General features: G+C 48.7%; 1 pseudogene; it reads left to right on the top strand.

The window, feature by feature from the left end:
- The first annotated feature begins 231 nt into the window (after positions 1–231).
- LOC135571268 (wolframin-like) overlaps positions 232–16,572 on the top strand; it is a 42,654-nt pseudogene continuing 26,313 nt past the window's right edge.

The following is a 16,572-nucleotide window of genomic DNA, read 5'->3' as shown; positions in this document are numbered from 1 at the left end:
AGAAAAACCTTTGAATGAGTAGGTGTTCTAAAACTTTTGACCAGTAGTGTATATATGCTACATGCCTAATAAATACTGTATATATTTCATTTATATTTTTTGCTGTCCTTTGGACGTCCCACAGGACAGGGGGCCCAGGGGCTTCAGCCCCTTTAAGCCTCAACATTACGCCGGCCCTGATTTGTGGTGAGTACATGCGGGCGCCATCTTTATGCATTTTAGCCAATGGCTGCACGTCAAGACTCAACTGTCGGAGCTCCCATCTCTTCTTTCGCGACGTAGGCTGTTGAGAGTGACATGGATCCGCTGCGAAGACTTCTATCCAAACTTTTGACCTGGGAAGAAGCTTACTTCATTTTATGTCTTGAGTAAAACTGTTCGTTCGGACCATGAGTAAGTCACTTTTCCTTTGGGCTACTTGTTTAAAAAAAAAGAAGATTTATTTAGGTGGCATGAGCTGGCAAGATGTACCGATTGCGCGTTGCGCTATTACAGATTGACAGAAGTGAGGCAGGTTGTAATAACGCAACAGGCGTTATTATTTTCTTTCGTATGTTTGCAGTAGAATACCAATCTAAAAACAAATGTCTACTTCAAAAAATTATTCCATTCAACATTCCAAGTAGCCGAAACGTTTTGTTTTAGTTAGGTTATGTGGAACGTGTTCCATTGCGGTAGCCTAGTGCTTTGCATTGAATAGTTGTATATAGGATATGTTATTCTTTTGTCAGTCCAGGATTTGTAGAGCAGCTGTTTTGACAATTAGATCATTTATTTCGTAACGGTTTATTTTTAAACCCTCAAAGTTAACATAATCTAAACTGGGGCCTGTCTGTGTGTCACTGCAACTCCTTCTCTCACAGGGAGGTGGGGGGGCATATTTTAGGCAAGGGTAGGGAAGGGTGGGCTGGTCCACTGGCCAAGGGTGGGTTGGTCCACTGGCGCAGGGTGGGTAGGGTGGGCTGGTCCACTGGCGCAGGGTGGGTAGGGTGGGCTGGTCCACTGGCCCAGGGTGAGTAGGGTGGGTTGGTCCACTGGCCCAGGGTGGGTTGGTCCACTGACCCAGGGTGGGTAGGGTGGGTTGGCCCTCTGGCCCAGGGTTGGTAGGGTGGGTTGGCCCTCTGGCCCAGCGTAGGTTGGCCCTCTGGCCCAGGGTGGGTTGGCTCACTGGCCCAGGGTGGGTTGGCCCACTGGCCCAGGGTGGGTTGGCTCCCTGGCCCAGGGTGGGTAGGGTGGGTTGGCCCTCTGGCCCAGGGTGGGTAGGGTAGGTTGGCCCTCTGGCCCAGGGTGGGTAGGGTAGGTTGGCCCTCTGGCCCAGGGTGGGTAGGGTGGGTTGGCCCTCTGGCCCAGGGTGGGTAGGGTAGGTTGGCCCTCTGGCCCAGGGTGGGTAGGGTGGGTTGGCCCTCTGGCCCAGGGTGGGTAGGGTGGGTTGGCTCACCGGCCCAGGGTGGGTTGGGAGGGTTGGTCCACTGGCCCAGGGTGGGTAGGGAGGGTTGGCTCACTGTGGGATGGCTCTCTGGCCCAGGGTGGGTAGGGTGGGTTGGCTCACCGGCCCAGGGTGGGTTGGGAGGGTTGGTCCACTTGCCCAGGGTGGGCAGGGTGGGTTGGCTCACTGGCCCAGGGTGGGTAGGGTGGGCTGGCCTGGCCCAGGGTGAGTAGGGTGGATTGGCCCTCTGGCCCAGGGTGGGTTGGTCCACTGGCCCAGGGTGGGTAGGGTGGGCTGGCCCAGGGTGAGTATTGGCCCTCTGGCCCAGGGTGGGTTGGCCCTCTGGCCCAGGGTGGGTGGGTTGGTCCACTGGCCCAGGGTGGGTAGGGTGGGCTGGCCCAGGGTGAGTAGGGTGGGTGGGATGGCTCTCTGGCCCAGGGTGGGTTGGGTGGGCTGGTCCACTGGCCCAGGGTGGGTTGGCCCACTGGCCCAGGGTGGGTTGGGTGGATTGGCCCTCTGGCCCAGGGTGGGTTGGGTGGGTTGGCTCACCGGCCCAGGGTGGGTTGGGAGGGTTGGTCCACTGGCCCAGGGTGGGCAGGGTTGGATGGCTCACCGGCCCAGGGTGGGTTGGGAGGGTTGGTCCACTGGCCCAGGGTGGGTAGGGAGAGTTGGCTCACTGTGGGATGGCTCTCTGGCCCAGGGTGGGTAGGGTGGGTTGGCTCACTGGCCCAGGGTGGGTTGGGAGGGTTGGTCCACTGGCCCAGGGTGGGCAGGGTGGGTTGGCTCCACTGGCCCAGGGTGGGTAGGGTGGGCTGGCCCTGGCCCAGGGTGGTAGGGTAGGTTGGCCCTCTGGCCCAGGGTGGGAGGGTAGGTTGGCCCTCTGGCCCAGGGTGGGTAGGGTGGGTTGGCCCACTGGCCCAGGGTGGGTAGGGTGGGTTGGCCCTCTGGCCCAGGGTGGGTAGGGTGGGTTGGCTCACTGACCCAGGGTGGGTAGGGTGGGTTGGCCCTCTGGCCCAGGGTGGGTAGGGTAGGTTGGTCCACTGGCCCAGGGTGGGTAGGGTGGATTGGCCCTCTGGCCCAGGGTGGGTTGGGTGGGCTGGTCCACTGGCCCAGGGTGGGTTGGGTGGATTGGCCCTCTGGCCCAGGGTGGGTAGGGTGGGTTGGCTCACTGGCCCAGGGTGGGTTGGGTGGGTTGGCTCACTGGCCCAGGGTGGGTTGGTCCACTGGCCCAGGGTGGGTTTTGTGAGTTGGCCCTCTGGCCCAGGGTTGGTAGGAGGGTTGGCTCACTGGCCCAGGGTTGGTAGGAGGGTTGGCTCACTGGCCCAGGGTGGGTAGGATGAGTTGGCCCTCTGGCCCAGGGTGGGTTGGGGAGGTTGGCTCTCTGGCCCAGGGTGGGTAGGGTGGGTTGGCCCTCTGGTCCAGGGTGGGTTGGTCCACTGGCCCAGGGTGGGTAGGGTGGGTTGGCTCACTGACCCAGGGTGGGTAGGGTGGGTTGGCCCCTGGCCCAGGGTGGGTAGGGTAGGTTGGTCCACTGGCCCAGGGTGGGTAGGGTGGGTTGGCCCTCTGGCCCAGGGTGGGTAGGGTAGGTTGGCCCTCTGGCCCAGGGTGGGTAGGGTAGGTTGGCCCTCTGGCCCAGGGTGGGTAGGGTGGGTTGGCCCTCTGGCCCAGGGTGGGTAGGGTGGGTTGGCCCTCTGGCCCAGGGTGGGTAGGGTGGGTTGGCTCACTGGCCCAGGGTGGGAAGGGTGGGTTGGCTTACTGGCCCAGGGTGGGTTGGGTTGGGTTAGCTCACTGGCCCAGGGTGGGTAGGGTCGTTGGCTCACTGGCCCAGGGTGGGTAGGGAGGGTTGGCTCACTGGCCCAGGGTGGGTAGGGTGGGTTGGCTCACCGGCCCAGGGTGGGTTGGGAGGGTTTGTCCACTGGCCCAGGGTGGGTTAGTCCACTGGCCCAGGGTGGGTAGGGTGGGTTGGCCCTCTGGCCCAGGGTGGGTAGGGTAGGTTGGCCCTCTGGCCCAGGGTGGGTTGGTCCACTGGCCCAGGGTGAGCAGGGTGCGGGCTGGTAAATGTAGGGCCTAGCTTCCTTCCTGTTATTGGTGCAGAGTTCTCAGTGTTTGAAGAGGACATAAGAGACTTTGTTAGATGAACAGATATCTAAGACAGTGGTTCTCAAACCTCTCCTGGACCCCAGACATTTCCCCATTTAGTTGCAGCCCTGAACTAGGCCAAGACATTGTCAGGTTCACCTGTTCATTTGGGAAAGGGACTTTCTCTCTGTCTTTTCTAGACTCTCTGTTAGTCACCCCCTCCAGTAACATTGTTGGAAGCGAGCACCAGTTCATGCATTTTAGTAGTCCTGAACCAGCTCAAAATCCATCTAGTCAAGGTTTTGGTAATTAGTGGACTAGTTGAATCAGGTGTGCTATTTCTGGAACAGTTAGAAAACCCCAGGTAGGATATACTAGCCTAGATCCAGTCAGGGTTTAATCAAGATAGCCAGCTTCAGTTAGCCAACTTCAGTTAGCCAGCTACATCTAATCGGGGGGTTTATAAATCTAGCCAGCTTCAGTTAGCCAGCTAGATCTACTCAGGGTTTAATAAAGCTAGCCAGCTTCAGTTAACCATTTTCAGTTAGCCAGTTAGATCTAGTCAGGGTTTAATACACCTAGCCAGCTTCAGTTAGCCAGTTAGATCTAGTCAGGGGTTTAATAAAGCTAGCCAGCTTCAGTTAGACAGCTTCAGTTAGCCAGCTAGATCAACTCAGGGTTATATCAAGCTAGCCAGCTTCAGTTACCCAGCTTCAGTTACCCAGCTTCAGTTAGCCAACTTCAGTTTGCCAGCTACATCTAATCAGGGGGTTTATAAATCTAGCCAGCTTTAGTTAGCCAGCTTCAGTTAGCTAGCTATATATACTCAGGGTTTAATAAAGCTAGCCAGCTTTAGTTAGCCAGATTCAGTTACCAGCTTCAGTTAGCTAGCTACAGTGCCTTCCGAAAGTATTCGGCCCCCTTGAACTTTGCGACCTTTTGCCACATTTCAGGCTTCAAACATAAAGATATAAAACTGTATTTTTTTGTGAAGAATCAACAACAAGTGGGACACAATCATGAAGTGGAATGACATTTATTGGATATTTCAAACTTTTTTAACAAATCAAAAACTGAAAAATTGGGCGTGCAAAATTATTCAGCCCCCTTAAGTTAATACTTTGTAGCGCCACCTTTTGCTGCGATTAAAGCTGTAAGTCACTTGGGGTATGTCTCTATCAGTTTTGCACATCGAGAGACTGACATTTTTTCCCATTCCTCCTTGCAAAACAGCTCGAGCTCAGTGAGGTTGGATGGAGAGCATTTGTGAACAGCAGTTTTCAGTTCTTTCCACAGATTCTCGATTGGATTCAGGTCTGGACTTTGACTTGGCCATTCTAACACCTGGATATGTTTACTTTTGAACCATTCCATTGTAGATTTTGCTTTATGTTTTGGATCATTGTCTTGTTGGAAGACAAATCTCCGTCCCAGTCTCAGGTCTTTTGCAGACTCCATCAGGTTTTCTTCCAGAATGGTCCTGTATTTGGCTCCATCCATCTTCCCATCAATTTTAACCATCTTCCCTGTCCCTGCTGAAGAAAAGCAGGCCCAAACCATGATGCTGCCACCACCATGTTTGACAGTGGGGATGGTGTGTTCAGGGCGATGGGCTGTGTTGCTTTTACACCAAACATAACGTTTTGCATTATTGCCAAAAAGTTCAATCTTTTTATGGATATCTTTAAGAAATGGCTTTCTTCTTGCCACTCTTCCATAAAGGCCAGATTTGTGCAATATACGACTGATTGTTGTCCTATGGACAGAGTCTCCCACCTCAGCTGTAGATCTTAGCTGTAGCGCTTTTAACGGACCTCTGAGACTATCACAGTGCAGGTGCATTTATACGGAGACTTGATTACACACAGGTGGATTGTATGTATCATCATTAGTCATTTAGGTCAACATTGGATCATTCAGAGATCCTCACTGAACTTCTGGAGAGAGTTTGCTGCACTGAAAGTAAAGGGGCTGAATAATTTTTGCACGCCCAATTTTTCAGTTTTTGATTTGTTAAAAAAGTTTGAAATATCCAATAAATGTTGTTCCACTTCATGATTGTGTCCCACTTGTTGTTGATTCTTCACAAAAAAATACAGTTTTATATCTTTATGTTTGAAGCCTGAAATGTGGAAAAAGGTCGCAAATGTTCAAGGGGGCCGAATACTTTCGCAAGGCACTGTATATCTACTCAGGGTTTAATAAAGCTAGCCAGCTTTAGTTAGCCAGCTTCAGTTACCCAGCTTCAGTTAGCTAGCTATATCTACTTAGGGTTTAGTAAAGCTAGCCAGCTTCAGTTACCCAGCTTCAGTTAGCTAGCTATATATACTCAGGGTTTAATAAAGCTAGCCAGCTTCAGTTAGCCAGCTTCAGTTACCCAGCTTCAGTTAGCTAGCTATATCTACTCAGGGTTTAATAAAGCTAGCCAGCTTTAGTTAGCCAGATTAAGTTAGCTAGCTATATCTACTCAGGGTTTAATAAAGCTAGCCAGCTTCATTTAGCTACACATTGACATGATTCGTTGACAGTAGGTGAGGGCGAGAGGTCCTTTATAAACACAAACTCACTTCCTTGACAACTTCCTTCACAACAGCTCTGCTCAACAGCTCTGCTCAACAGCTCTGCTCAACAGCTCTGCTCTGGTTCGCTAAACGCAAGAAGTATGAATGCCCTGACTTCTGCAGAGGCCGTATCTACTTTCTATTCAAACTTAGTAACTGTCTACAACAACAACAAAAAATCACTGGACGAGTTAATGATGATTTATTTTGTAGACGTTTATATAGTAGATGTGACAATTGCCACAGTGTGTTTCCATTGAACTGTCTTGTGTCGATTAAAAACAGCTGGACGTAATGACGTACAGCAGGTCTACTGTCGTCTTTAGTAGAGTTGGGAGTTAGTTGGTGACTGGAGTACTTGATTGTCGGAAGAGAGCCATAGGAAATCCCCAATGTCCTGCGCTGGCAGGTGAGTTAGCCGATTCATTGTTTGCGGCAGCAGCTGTAGCCTAATCCGACTGCTAGAATGTTACTTGTGTAGCCTATAGTTTGTTTTAACTCTTTGACTCATAGCCGTTGGAGAAACTAACAGTCGACAGGTCTGCTAGCTGTTAGAGACACTAACAGTCGACAGGTCTGCTAGCCGTTAGAGAAACTAACAGTCGACAGGTCTGCTAGCTGTTAGAGAAACTAACAGTCGACAGGTCTGCTAGCCGTTAGAGAAACTAACAGTCGACAGGTCTGCTAGCTGTTAGAGACACTAACAGTCGACAGGTCTGCTAGCTGTTAGAGACACTAACAGTCGACAGGTCTACTAGCCGTTAGAGAAACTACCAGTCGACAGGTCTGCTAGCTGTTAGAGACACTAACAGTCGACAGGTCTGCTAGCTGTTAGAGACACTAACAGTCGACAGGTCTGCTAGCTGTTAGAGACACTAACAGTCGACAGGTCTGCTAGCTGTTAGAGACACTAACAGTCGACAGGTCTGCTAGCTGTTAGAGACACTAACAGTCGACAGGTCTGCTAGCCGTTAGAGAAACTAACAGTCGGTTTGTCTTCTAGCTGTTTGAGAAACTAACAGTCGGTTTGTCTTCTAGCTGTTTGAGAAACTAACAGTCGGTTTGTCTTCTACCTGTTTGAGAAACTAACAGTCGGTTTGTCTTCTAGCTGTTTGAGAAACTAACAGTCGGTTTGTCTTCTAGCATACCGGTGGGCAGCCATTGTAAAGGCAGAATCAACACTTGTTATCATCACGTTGTCTCTCATGATGTGTATGCGATGTTTCCAAAGATAAAATTCCCATCCCATTTCCCCTATTCTATATGTGATGATATCAGATCTACCTCATGGAGGGTAAAAGAGTAGCTGCATTAGAATGACGAATGCATGATACAGATGCCGTATCTTAATTTGAGCCGCCAGTTTCACACAGCGGGCAAATAATCCTGCAGCAACAGGAAGATGTGATTTGTTATGTGGATTATAATTAATGGGTGTTTTTATATTTGTATATATTTTTTTAGTAATGATCATGTTTCATCGCTGCAACTCCCCAACGGGCTCGGGAGAGGCGAAGTTCAAGACATGCCTCCTCCGAAACGTGACCCGCCAAGCCACGCTGCTTCTTAACACACTGCTCGCTTTAACCCGGAAGCCAGCCGCACCAATGTGTCTGTGGATACACCGTTCGACTGACCACTGAAGTCAGCTTGCAGGCCCTCGGCCCGCCACAAGGAGTCGCTAGAGCTCAAAGAGCCAAGGAAAAGCCCCCCGGCCAACCCTCCCCTAAATTTTAAGTGGAAATTACAAACTTTAGAAGTCTTTTTAAACCTCGAATATACTACATGTTTGCATTGTTATGCAGGAAAATTCCTGAAACAACAGGATGATCAAATTAAGATACGGCATCTGTAGCACAGCAGGAAGATTTTGAACTTTACTTTCCTACTACAACACCATCTGTCCATGTCCTGTAATGACGACAACACCATCTGTCCATGTCCTGTAATGACTACAACACCATCTGTCCATGTCCTGTAATGACTACAACACCATCTGTCCATGTCCTGTAATGACTACAACACCATCTGTCCATGTCCTGTAATGACTACAACACCATCTGTCCCTGTCCTGTAATGACTACAACACCATCTGTCCTGTAATGACTACAACACCATCTGTCCATGTCCTGTAATGACTACAACACCATCTGTCCTGTAATGACTACAACACCATCTGTCCATGTCCTGTAATGACTACAACACCATCTGTCCATGTCCTGTAATGACTACAACACCATCTGTCCTGTAATGACTACAACACCATCTGTCCTGTAATGACTACAACACCATCTGTCCTGTAATGACTACAACACCATCTGTCCTGTAATGACTACAACACCATCTGTCCATGTCCTGTAATGACTACAACACCATCTGTCCTGTAATGACTACAACACCATCTGTCCCATGTCCTGTAATGACTACAACACCATCTGTCCTGTAATGACTACAACACCATCTGTCCCATGTCCTGTAATGACTACAACACCATCTGTCCCATGTCCTGTAATGACTACAACACCATCTGTCCCATGTCCTGTAATGACTACAACACCATGACTACAACACCATGTCCTGTAATGAACACCTGTCCCTGTCCTGTCCCATCTGTCCTGTAATGACTACAACACCATCTGTCCTGTAATGACTACAACACCATCTGTCCTGTAATGACTACAACACCGTCTGTCCTGTAATGACTACAACACCATCTGTCCCATGTCCTGTAATGACTACAACACCATCTGTCCTGTAATGACTACAACACCATCTGTCCCATGTCCTGTAATGACTACAACACCATCTGTCCCATGTCCTGTAATGACTACAACACCATCTGTCCTGTAATGACTACAACACCATCTGTCCTGTAATGACTACAACACCATCTGTCCTGTAATGACTACAACACCATCTGTCCTGTAATGACTACAACACCATCTGTCCTGTAATGACTACAACACCATCTGTCCTGTAATGACTACAACACCATCTGTCCTGTAATGACTACAACACCATCTGTCCCATGTCCTGTAATGACTACAACACCACCATCTGTCCTGTAATGACTACAACACCTGTCTGTCCTGTAATGACTACAACACCATCTGTACAACACCATGTCCTGTAATGACTACAACACCATCTGTCCTGTAATGACTACAACACCATCTGTCCTGTAATGACTACAACACCATCTGTCCTGTAATGACTACAACACCATCTGTCCTGTAATGACTACAACACCATCTGTACAACACCATCTGTCCTGTAATGACTACAACACCATCTGTCCTGTAATGACTACAACACCATCTGTCCTGTAATGACTACAACACCATCTGTCCTGTAATGACTACAACACCATCTGTCCTGTAATGACTACAACACCATCTGTCCTGTAATGACTACAACACCATCTGTCCTGTAATGACTACAACACCATCTGTCCTGTAATGACTACAACACCATCTGTCCCATGTCCTGTAATGACTACAACACCATCTGTCCTGTAATGACTACAACACCATCTGTCCTGTAATGACTACAACACCATCTGTCCCATGTCCTGTAATGACTACAACACCATCTGTCCTGACTACAACACCATCTGTCCTGTAATGACTACAACACCATCTGTCCTGTAATGACTACAACACCACCTGTCCTGTAATGACTACAACACCATCTGTCCTGTAATGACTACAACACCATCTGTGACTACCACCATCTGTCCTGTAATGACTACAACACCATCTGTCCTGTAATGACTACAACACCATCTGTCCTGTAATGACTACAACACCATCTGTCCATGTCCTGTAATGACTACAACACCATCTGTCCATGTCCTGTAATGACTACAACACCATCTGTCCTGTAATGACTACAACACCATCTGTCCTGTAATGACTACAACACCATCTGTCCTGTAATGACTACAACACCATCTGTCCCATGTCCTGTAATGACTACAACACCATCTGTCCCATGTCCTGTAATGACTACAACACCATCTGTCCCATGTCCTGTAATGACTACAACACCATCTGTCCTGTAATGACTACAACACCATCTGTCCTGTAATGACTACAACACCATCTGTCCTGTAATGACTACAACACCATCTGTCCTGTAATGACTACAACACCGTCTGTCCTGTAATGACTACAACACCATCTGTCCTGTAATGACTACAACACCATCTGTCCTGTAATGACTACAACACCATCTGTCCCATGTCCTGTAATGACTACAACACCATCTGTCCTGTAATGACTACAACACCATCTGTCCTGTAATGACTACAACACCATCTGTCCTGTAATGACTACAACACCATCTGTCCTGTAATGACTACAACACCATCTGTCCTACAACACCATCTGTCCTGTAATGACTACAACACCATCTGTCCTGTAATGAACACCATCTGTCCTGTAATGACTGTCCTGTAATGAACACCATCTGTCCTGTAATGACTACAACACCATCTGTCCTGTAATGACTACAACACCATCTGTCCTGTAATGACTACAACACCATCTGTCCTGTAATGACTACAACACCATCTGTCCCATGTCCTGTAATGACTACAACACCACTGTAATGACTACAACACCATCTGTCCATGTCCTGACTACAACACCATGACTACAACACCATCTGTCCTGTAAAATGACTACAACACCATCTGTCCCATGTCCTGTAATGACTACAACACCATCTGTCCTGTAATGACACCATCTGTCCTGTAATGACTACAACACCATCTGTCCTGTAATGACTACAACACCATCTGTCCTGTAATGACTACAACACCATCTGTCCTGTAATGACTACAACACCATCTGTCCCATGTCCTGTAATGACTACAACACCATCTGTCCTGTAATGACTACAACACCATCTGTCCTGTACAACACCATCTGTCCTGTAATGACTACAACACCATCTGTCCTGTAATGACTACAAATGACTACAACACCATCTGTCCTGTAATGACTACAACACCATCTGTCCTGTAATGACTACAACACCATCTGTGACTACAACACCATCTGTCCTGTAATGACTACAACACCATCTGTCCTGTAATGACTACAACACCATCTGTCCTGTAATGACTACAACACCATCTGTCCTGTAATGACTACAACACCATCTGTCCTGTAATGACTACAACACCATCTGTCCCATGTCCTGTAATGACTACAACACCATCTGTCCTGTAATGACTACAACACCATCTGTCCATCTACAACACCATCCTCCTGTAATGACTACAACACCAATGACTACAACACCATCTGTCCTGTAATGACTACAACACCATCTGTCCTGTAATGACTACAACACCATCTGTCCCATGTCCTGTAATGACTACAACACCATCTGTCCTGTAATGACTACAACACCATCTGTCCTGTAATGACTACAACACCATCTGTCCTGTAATGACTACAACACCATCTGTCCCATGTCCTGTAATGACTACAACACCATCTGTCCTGTAATGACTACAACACCATCTGTCCTGTAATGACTACAACACCATCTGTCCCATGTCCTGTAATGACTACAACACCATCTGTCCCATGTCCTGTAATGACTACAACACCATCTGTCCCATGTCCTGTAATGACTACAACACCATCTGTCCTGTAATGACTACAACACCATCTGTCCTGTAATGACTACAACACCATCTGTCCTGTAATGACTACAACACCATCTGTCCTGTAATGACTACAACACCATCTGTCCTGTAATGACTACAACACCATCTGTCCTGTAATGACTACAACACCATCTGTCCTGTAATGACTACAACACCATCTGTCCTGTAATGACTACAACACCATCTGTCCTGTAATGACTACAACACCATCTGTCCATGTCCTGTAATGACTACAACACCATCTGTCCTGTAATGACTACAACACCATCTGTCCTGTAATGACTACAACACCATCTGTCCTGTAATGACTACACCATCTGTCCACTACAACACCATCTGTCCTGTAATGACTACAACACCATCTGTCCTGTAATGACTACAACACCATCTGTCCTGTAATGACTACAACACCATCTGTCCTGTAATGACTACAACACCATCTGTCCTGTAATGACTACAACACCATCTGTCCTGTAATGACTACAACACCATCTGTCCTGTAATGACTACAACACCATCTGTCCTGTAATGACTACAACACCATCTGTCCTGTAATGACTACAACACCATCTGTCCTGTAATGACTACAACACCATCTGTCCTGTAATGACTACAACACCATCTGTGACTACAACACCATCTGTCCTGTAATGACTACAACACCATCTGTCCTAATGACTACAACACCATGTCCTGTAATGACTACAACACCATCTGTCCCATGTCCTGTAATGACTACAACACCATCTGTCCTGTAATGACTACAACACCGTCTGTCCTGTAATGACTACAACACCATCTGTCCCATGTCCTGTAATGACTACAACACCATCTGTCCTGTAATGACTACAACACCATCTGTCCTGTAATGACTACAACACCACCTGTCCTGTAATGACTACAACACCATCTGTCCATGTCCTGTAATGACTACAACACCATCTGTCCATGTCCTGTAATGACTACAACACCATCTGTCCTGTAATGACTACAACACCATCTGTCCTGTAATGACTACAACACCATCTGTCCTGTAATGACTACAACACCATCTGTCCTGTAATGACTACAACACCATCTGTCCCTGTACAACACCATCTGTCCTGTAATGACTACAACACCATCTGTCCTGTAATGACTACAACACCATCTGTCCTAATGACTACAACACCATCTGTCCTGTAATGACTACAACACCATCTGTCCTGTAATGACTACAACACCATCTGTCCTGTAATGACTACAACACCATCTGTCCTGTAATGACTACAACACCATCTGTCCTGTAATGACTACAACACCATCTGTCCCATGTCCTGTAATGACTACAACACCATCTGTCCCATGTCCTGTAATGACTACAACACCATCTGTCCCTGACTACAACACCATCTGTCCATGTCCTGTAATGACTACAACACCATCTGTCCTGTAATGATGACTACAACACCATCTGTCCCATGTCCTGTAATGACTACAACACCATCTGTCTGTAATGACTACAACACCATCTGTCCTGTAATGACTACAACACCATCTGTCCTGTAATGACAACACCATCTGTCCAACAACACCATCTGTCCTGTAATGTCCTGTAATGACTACAACACCATCTGTCCTGTACCATCTGTCCTGTAATGACTACAACACCATCTGTCCCTGTCCTGTAATGACTACAACACCATCTGTCCTGTAATGACTACAACACCATCTGTCCATACAACACCATCTGTCCCATGTCCTGTAATGACTACAACACCATCTGTCCTGTAATGACTACAACACCATCTGTCCTGTAATGACTACAACACCATCTGTCCTGTAATGACTACAACACCATCTGTCCTGTAATGACTACAACACCATCTGTCCTGTAATGACTACAACACCATCTGTCCTGTAATGACTACAACACCATCTGTCCTGTAATGACTACAACACCATCTGTCCTGTAATGACTACAACATCATCTTAACATCTCTTATCTTCTCTTGTCATTACAGGTGAGATGGATGTGGATCTCCCCCCTTCCACCCCCCTCATCCCACAGGGGTCTCCCCCTACCCTGGACACTGTCTCACCAACATCCCCTAACCCCCTCCCCCCTGCCTCCCAACCCTCCCTCACCCCGACTCCCTCAGACTACCCCAAATTCATCCCATTGTCAGCCTCTCGTCCTCCTCCTCCTCCCACTTCCTCTCCTTCTTCTCCTCTCTCCATCACCCCAAAATCATCCGTTCATTCACCCACTGCCGCCACCTCCACCCCATCTCCCTCTACCTCTACCCCATCTCCCTCTACCTCTACCCCATCTCCCTCTACCTCTACCCCATCCACCTCTCCTGCCCCCCGACGTTGGGGCTTTGCGGCCCCCTCCACCTCTCTAGCCCCCTCGTCCTCTCCTGCCCCCCGACGTCGGGGCTTTGCTGATCTGGCTAAACGTGTGGTCATGCAGGAAAGACTGAAGAAAGCTGAGCTGGAGGAGGCTGAAGCGGGTGAGGAAGGTAAGGAAGGAAGGAGGGAGAGAGAGAGAGACAGACAGACAGACGGAAGGTAGGAAGGAGGGTCCTCCTCCTCCTCCCACTTCCTCTCCTTCTCTCCCTCTCCATCACAAAATCCCTGTACCCAGAGAGACTTACCTCCACCTCTGTCCTGCCCCGTAATGACTACAACACCATGGTCATGCAGGAAAGACAGACAGACAGACGGAAGGTAGGAAGGAGGGAGAGAGAGAGAGCGACAGACAGAGGGGGGAGGAAGGAAGGTAGGAGGGAGAGAGAGAGAGAGAGAGAGAGAGAGAGAGACAGACAGACAGACAGACAGACAGACAGACAGACAGACAGACAGACAGACAGACAGACAGACAGACAGACAGACAGACAGACAGACAGACAGACAGACAGACAGACAGAGGGGGAAGGAAGGTATGAAGGAAGGAGAGAGAGAGCGACAGACAGACAGAGGGGGGAGGGAGGAAGGAAGTATCCTGTCATTTAGACTTGGCCATAAAGCTAGCTACCAAGTTTCTGAAATCATCCATAGCCAGGTTCCAAACAGCATGCATGATGGGAGTTTGGTCGTTGGCCTTTATGTCAAAGTTAGAGCTGTCCTCTGCCCTGATTGGCTGTTGCCTCGCTGAAATTTACAAAATTGTTCAACTCTGATCGCAAGCTCAACCGTTAAGTCGCTGTGTGTCTCCTAGTGTCTCATCCTTCCATTGGACATTTTTGGTTGCAGGTAGCTTGGTAGCTGGTAGTCGGGAAGGAAGTCACCATAGGTATTGAGATGCAGCCGAGGGGAGGAAGTCACCATAGGTATTGAGATGCAGCCAAGGGGAGGAAGCTTAGCGGTTAAGAGTGTTAAGCCCGTAACCAAAAGGTTGCTGGTTCAAATCCCCGAGCCGACTTGTCCAATGTGCCCTTGAGCAAGGCACTTAACCCTAATTGCTCCTGTAAATCGCTCTTGATTACAGCGTCAGCTAAAATGACCCAAATCTGACATTTAAAAAGTAGAAGTTACTGAGATGCAGCTGAGAGGAGGAAGCCACTAGAGGTTATTGGGATGCAGCCGAGAGGAGGAAGCCACTAGAGGTTATTGGAGATGCAGCCGAGAGGAGGAAGCCACTAGAGGTTATTGAGATGCAGCCGAGAGGAGGAAGCCACTAGAGGTTATTGGAGAGCCGAGAGGACAGCCTAGAGGTTATTGGAGATACAGCCGAGAGGAGGAAGCCACTAGAGGTTATTGAGATGTAGCCGAGAGGAGGAAGCCACTAGAGGTTATTGGAGATGCAGCCGAGAGGAGGAAGCCACTAGAGGTTACTGGGATGCAGCCGAGAGGAGGAAGCCACTAGAGGTTATTGGAGATGCAGCCGAGAGGAGGAAGCCACTAGAGGTTATTGGAGATGTAGTCGAGAGGAGGAAGCCACTAGAGGTTATTGGAGATGCAGCCGAGAGGAGGAAGCCACTAGAGGATATTGGAGATGCAGCCGAGAGGAGGAAGCCACTAGAGGTTATTGAGATGCAGCCGAGAGGAGGAAGCCACTAGAGGTTATTGGAGATACAGCCGAGAGGAGGAAGCCACTAGAGGTTATTGGAGATGCAGCCGAGAGGAGGAAGCCACTATAGGTTATTGGAGATACAGCCGAGAGGAGGAAGCCACTAGAGGTTATTGAGATGTAGCCGAGAGGAGGAAGCCACTAGAGGTTATTGAGATGCAGCCGAGAGGAGGAAGCCACTAGAGGTTATTGGAGATGCAGCCGAGAGCAGGAAGCCACTAGAGGTTATTGGAGATGCAGCCGAGAGGAGGAAGCCACTAGAGGTGATTGGAGATGCAGCCGAGAGGAGGACGCCACTAGAGGTGATTGGAGATGCAGCCGAGAGGAGGACGCCACTAGAGGTCATTGAGATGCAGCCCGCTTTCTCCTTAGCCAGGTCTGATTGATGTCTGAGCAGGGGGAAACACCCTGGGTGACGTGAGGACATGTTTTCTCTCCCTGGTCCTTAAAGATAGTCCCCTGACCCACACAGCGTTATTTAAGCCTGGCTTAAACGATGTGACGCTCAGAAACTGTTATTACATGTGAAGTAAAACTACGTCATGTGTTTGACAATCTTATGTAGGCTGTATATATGGTGTAATGACGTGATGAATGAAGGTGTTTCAAAGCTAACGGCAGGAAAGTGCAGTGCAACATTCGTTCAGGTGAGGACAGGTAATGACTGGTGGGGACAGGTGGGGACAGGTGAGGACTCTCTTTATTAATCTTCTCTCCTCTGTCTCTCCTCTTGTCTCCTTTCCTTTGTCTCTCCTCTCCTTTGTCTCTC

The sequence above is a fragment of the Oncorhynchus nerka genome, unplaced genomic scaffold (assembly GCF_034236695.1).
Source record: "Oncorhynchus nerka isolate Pitt River unplaced genomic scaffold, Oner_Uvic_2.0 unplaced_scaffold_423, whole genome shotgun sequence".
Taxonomy (NCBI): Eukaryota; Metazoa; Chordata; class Actinopteri; order Salmoniformes; family Salmonidae; genus Oncorhynchus; species Oncorhynchus nerka.
Note: the sequence above shows the minus strand (reverse complement) of the source record. Positions and strands in the feature narration are given on the sequence as shown.